At 52.3% G+C, this 6,051-nt stretch overlaps 1 protein-coding gene across 1 annotated transcript in view; it reads right to left on the bottom strand.

Moving 5' to 3' along the window:
• Positions 1–6,051, bottom strand: part of TG (thyroglobulin) — a 279,837-nt gene that overhangs the window by 76,692 nt on the left and 197,094 nt on the right. The window lies entirely within an intron of this gene.

The raw sequence follows: 6,051 nt of genomic DNA, 5'->3' as shown, positions 1-6,051 counted from the left end.
ATTTTTTGATTTATTGTAGAGATGAGATCTCGCTGCCCAGGCGGGTCTCGAACCCGCGGGCTCAGGCAATCCACTCACCTCAGCCTCCCAAAGGCGTGGGATTACAGGCTGAGCCACCGAGCCCGGCTAGGCCTGGAAACCTTTAAAACACAGTTTGGACCAACCCATTTGAACTCTCCTGCCCGAGTAGATGCCAGGTCTCCTCCCAGTGGCTCTTTGGGGCCTCCGATTCTGAGTGGGGCCTGAAGTGGGCAGGAGGGCGACCCCCTCTCCTTTGAGCTGGCCATCTGCACCCATAGGTCTGGCCCTTACTGGTACCCCAGGAACCCGTGGTGCACCACAGGCCTCCTCTGCAGGGCAGGGATCGAAACAGATGCGGGGCTGGGGGCAGGAAGGACAGGCTTGCCCCTGCACCTGCCATGCCAGGAGGGCAGGGCACCATGTGGGTCACGGGGCCCACCGCCTGCAGTCCCCAGTCCCGCGCTCGGGAAGGCGCACCTGTTGAGTAAGATCCGGATGTGGTGGGGTGCCCCCGGAAATCCTGCGCGACCCTTGGCGGGGAGACCAACTGATGCTGAGCCCCTTTTTCCTAAAGCAGAGGGTCAGACCACAGGCAGCCCTGAGCAAGCCCTGAGTCAACCGAGCCAGGCAGGGGAACCAGTCACGGCGGAGGGAGCACTGAGGCGGTAGAACACAACCCTCTCCCCATTATATTAGAAGACCCTGAGGCCCTGAAAGGGGAGCACACGCTCAAACTTGTGCAGTGAGTCAGCTCGGCGCTCTGCCCCGTCTAAGAGATTCGGGCTTGGTAAACGTATAGTCATTATGAACCAAACATATCTCTTTAGCTACGACCTGTCATTTCATCCTCAAACAATTCTGCAGGGCGTATATCTGTATCCCAGACAGATGGATTTGAAAATCTGGGCTCAGAGAAGTAAAGTCACCTGCCAGAGGACACACAGCCTGCAGGTCGGGAGCTGGAATCTTAGCACAGACCTGCCCTCCTTTGAGGTCCCTGATTCTTCCCAAGCTTTTGATTATAAAAGTAATTCAGGCCCGTGGGAGAAAGTTTAGAGGTTTACAAATATGTAATTAAAGGAGAAATGGATTCATTCACCATTAAGGTCACTACCCAGAGAGAGGCCTTGGAAACATTCTGGGAATTTCCTTTTAATGTTTTTCTCTCCATAGGCATTTGAAAGGTAAATGTTTATGAAACTGAGATATTATAAACATAGCTGGTGTTTCTTTTTGGTGTTTGTTTGCTTGTTTGATCTCATGACTGTGAAAGGTTGTAAAACATTCCTTCTCTTCACTCCTGCCCCTTCAACCACAGCAGGGAACTGGCCTCTCTCTCCTGGCTCTTCTACCCCGAGCTCCACATCGTACTCCATTACCCCTCACCAGATCCGCAGATCTAGACTTCCAAACATTGCCAAGTGGCTTCCAAGAGACTCCCTGGGGTCTCCGTGTCTTTTGCATTAAAGGTTCCCCCAGAAGTTTATGGTTCCTGAGGTTTGGTTGGATGCTTTTAGAAACCACTTTTCTGTGACCTTCTCTGGCTTGGTTAGTGGACAGGGACCCAGGGCAGTGCTTGGTGGTGGCTAAGAATACAGGTTTTGGGAGCCAGGCAGACCTGGTGGGAATACCCTTTTTAGTTCTTCCCAGTGATGTGACTTTGGACAAGTCACTTAACTTATCTCATCGATAATGTGGGCTTTACAGTGCCGAGCCCCTTCTGGGCAGGCAGCACGCTGATCACCATGGGGACGCTGGTGTCTGGGCATCACTGTCGCTGTTGGAGTTAGCACATGTGGCAGGCATTGAGGTTTCTCAACTCGTGACATTCTGTTCCCTTGGAAGAAGCACCTGAGAATGGACTTAGGGCTGTCACACTGGGCAGCAGAAGTCCCTAAGGCCACAGGGAAGGCTGTGTCCCCAAGTGGGCTTTCATGTTAATTTCAGCTGTCGCCAAGGGTTGAATCCTGGCTTTCCTAGAGTTGAGATCTGCATTTCCTTGGCTGGAGTTCCTCAATTTCGCTCCCCACTAGCGCACTAAGGAGGGGGTGCAGGCTACCTCCCTTCCCCAGAGAGACCAGGGCATCCAAAACAAAAGGTGGACAAGGTGCACAGAGCCATCCTGGATGCTGTCCCGGGAATGGAAAGTTCTGAGAAGCCTGCCTCTTAGTTTGCGCAACACAGGCCGCATGGCTGATGGCGCGTGACCCTCCAGGTCACACGCCCACTCAAATGGCCACCAGCCACGCACCAACCAAAGCTCCTCCCACTGGAGAGACAGCAGCATGGTTCCAGACAATAGGTGAGAGTCGTGAAGTCAGGAGATTGTCAGGTTCACAGCTCTGGGCTGGTGGGGAGCTGAGCTCACCCCCAATCTCCCCACTCAGAAGGTAAAAGAATATCCTCCCTTGGGACTGCTGGCAAGGTGAAACACAGCAGTGTCTGCAAACCGCCTACCTGAAGGTGGGCGTTGAGCACGTGACCTGTCTTCCCTTGATCCCGAGGAACGTAAGGACAAGGTTTGGATTCTGTCTAATGGGACTTCATTAAACAAAAGTGCTGATGGTTCCTTCTCTTATTAATGATTTTTGAAAAACCACTGCGTCTTGATTGCTAAAATTAAATGGGGTTAAAGGGCTCTCTCTTTAGAGATCATCATCTCCACTATCTCATTTTTCAGAAAAGGAACCTGAGGTCCAAGTTCACGCATACAGAAACAGCATTGGTCCAAAGACCAGAGGGAGAATGAGGTAAATCCCAGTGACAATCCCTTGACCTGGAAACCTACGAGAATACACCTCTGAGAAAAGGGAGAAAGCAATACAGGATGTTCCAAGCCAGTGTTAATTAACTCATTTCTCTTTTGCCCTTTTCTTATTGTTCCTGGAAGCAATTATGTCTCCCGTACCTCCTCTCCCACCTCCAGCCTCTGCATAAAACTGTCACAGATTAAATCAGATTGTTCAGCCATTTCATCAGGGAGACTTCGGCTCTCACTCGCCGGGGCTTTTCACTCTTCTCAAAGAAAAGCCTCTTCCAGACAAGTTAACTCCTTCTTGGGGGATGCAGAAAGCCAGTGAGCAGACCGCTCCGGAACCTCTGATCCCCGATGGGGCATCTGGTGAGCACGGAGCCCCAACACAGCCCCTGCTGTCCCAGAGAGGACTCTGACGCCAAGTCAGAAGGGGCCGGGTGCAGGCAGCAGAGAGAGGAATTCCCCGGGCGGAAGAACCCAGGCTGCCAGGGCCGACGTGACCTCTCTCAACTCAACACCTTGGGTACGTGTCCATTCTTGATGGACCTCAGTTTCTCCATCTGAACATGCTAGTTTCCAGTCTTTTTAAATTTTTTTTTACCTGTACTAGAGTCCAGGAACTCCCTCAAAATAGCACACGAATGCTTGAGAGGAATGATAAAGTTATTGGAAGAGAGGTGATGTTAGAAGTCACTTTAATGGATAGCCAAGTCTCTTTCTGACTCGTTTTCCGGAATGATTGTGATGTGATCGCGGAGAGACCAGGCACTATGGGGGGAGCCCACTGCTTGGAAATGGCTGTGGGGGAGGGATGCAGTGAGGAGGGGCTGGTAGGAATGGGGCACCCTGGTGTCTGGAGGGGTAGGGACCACGGGGCAGGGTTCAAGGGCACACTCACTAGGTGTTTCATGACACTCGATGCCACATGCCAGGTTGAAAAGACAGAAAGACGTGGCTGAGGCAGGAACCATACCTGGGGACATGGAAGGTGGGCGAGGCTGGCACACGTGTTTCTCAGAATTGGCTGTGCATGCTGGAGCTTTCTCCAGAAGCCCACAGGCCTTGCGATGATGACAGACAGGGAGGCTGGGGGCCTGGGGCAGCTGGAGGGTGGGTTCTGGTTAGCACTGGGCGCCAGGCAGAGGCAGGCTATGAGGGACAGCCTATGTGTCACACCCATGCTTCATGAGGCCTGGGAGAGATAGCCTGCACATGTCACACGTAGGCTTCTGGAGGCCTGTGTGGGACAGCCTGTGTGTATCACGTACTTGCTTCAAGAGGCCTGTGTGGGACAGCCTGTGTGTGTCACACGTGGGCTCCCAGAGGTCTGTGTGGGACAGCTTGTGTGTGTCAAACACCTGCTTCAAGAGGCCTGTGTGGGACAGCCTGTGTGTGTCACATGTGGGCTTCCAGAGTCCTGGGTGGGACAACCTGTGTGTATCACGTACTTGCTTCAAGAGGCCTGTGTGGGACAACCTGTGTGTGTCACACGTGGGCTTCCAGAGGTCTGTGTGGGACAGCCTGTGTGTGTCACACACCTGCTTCACGAGGCCTGCGTGGGACAGCCTATGTGGCAGCCAGCTCCTCAGGGTCCGTGAGGCTACATGGATGGGTTCTTCCCTGAAACTAACAGGCCCTCAGAGGCAGACACGCTGGTAGCTCAGTGGGGTCTCATGGTCTGGCCTTTCTCACAGTGCTGGCCCTGGGCCAGCCTGGGTAGATGCCTGGAAGACATCCACTGGACGCAGGGAGCGTAGGCTGCAGTCTTCCCATGGCCGTGCTTCTGTGAACGTGTTGGGGAGTACATCTTCCTGAGTGTCTTCATCAGGCTCAGGGCTGGGGACAAGGCCAACGCACCCCTGCCCTCCTGTACTCGGGGGTGCTGTTGGAAGCTGTCCCTGCAGCTGTGTGTGAGGACAGTAGGGACCAGGGTGGAGAAAGCCTCAAATGTGCAAGGGCCTCCCCCTTCCAGTCACACGATGGACAGGACCCAAAGGGGCTGGGGTTTGTACCTCCCTTGATCCCCGTGGCCCACCCCAGCCTCACCTTCTTTGGTGCATTCTGAGTTTATGGTTTTTGCAAGCCTGTGGTTACCTTGGGAATATTACTATGCATTAGTTCACGTTCTAAGTGACAAGTTCGTGTAAATGTTTAGGATATTTGAACTTTTTAAAAACTTTCATTTTGGTGTTCCTCGTTTATTTTCTCTTTGCCTTTTTCTTTTTTTGTTGAAGGGAGTGGAGGAAAGTTTAGGGTCTTTCTCTATTGCCCCAGCTGCAATTCCAGCTCACTGTAGCCTTGACCTTCTAGGCTCAAGCAATCCTTCCACCTCAGCATCCTAAGTAGTTGGGTCCACAGGCAGGCATCACCACATCCAACTAATTTTTAATTAAAAAAAAAGTAGTAACAGGGTCTTACTATGTTGCTCAAGCTGGTCTCGAACTACTGGGCTCAAGCAGTCTTCTCACCTTCACCAAAGTGTTAGGATCATGATCACGGGCATGAGCTACTACACCTAGCCCCTGTTTCTTTCTTTCTCTTACTTGCTTGCTTGCTTGCTTTCAAGAAAGCAGGATTTATTAAGAGGAGAGAAAAGCTCCCACAGTGGGAGGGGAGCGGAAAGGGCTGCCCCCTGTTTCTTAATATCTAGGAATCCCACCTCACACCCACCTGCCCCAGATAAGAACACGGGGCAGACCTCCCGCGTCATGGGAAAGATCTTGCTCTGAGAGGGTGGTTCTTCCCAGAACCTGCGCATGCAGGACACGGGGACAGGATTCGAGGCCAGGGTGGGAGTTGGACTGCCTAACTTTGTGCCCTTCTGGCTTCCCAAGTCTTTGAATCCCAAGTTGCAGACACAGGAGGTAGAGCAGAAGTTTTCAGTGGGGCTGGACACCAGTTGGGACCCTGTCTCTTCCCTCCTTTTGTCACCACAAAGCAGGGGCAGCTCTGTCTACAGATGCAGCCTTCCTCTCTGTGCTCTAACCATTCGGGGAGGATGAAGCTTCCCAGGACCCTAAGCTCTAATCATCTATGTCCCTTTCTAAACCATTTGTATGAGGGCCCAGACTCCAAACACGTGTCATTAAGGACAATAAGAAAATAGACTGTAAACACAGTAACTAACATGAGTTTTGTGCCAGGCCATGTTCTCAGGGGCTCCCGTGCTCAGTCAGTTTCATAGCCACAACCCAACGCTGTTCTATTATTATCCCTGAAAGTAGGCAGAAACAAGCAAATGACTCTCTTGGGGTCACCTAGCTTGTAAGAGCACA

Source organism: Carlito syrichta, unplaced genomic scaffold (genome assembly GCF_000164805.1).
Source record: "Carlito syrichta isolate Samal-C Ts95f unplaced genomic scaffold, Tarsius_syrichta-2.0.1 Scaffold305643, whole genome shotgun sequence".
Classification (NCBI taxonomy): domain Eukaryota; kingdom Metazoa; phylum Chordata; class Mammalia; order Primates; family Tarsiidae; genus Carlito; species Carlito syrichta.
Note: the sequence above shows the minus strand (reverse complement) of the source record. Positions and strands in the feature narration are given on the sequence as shown.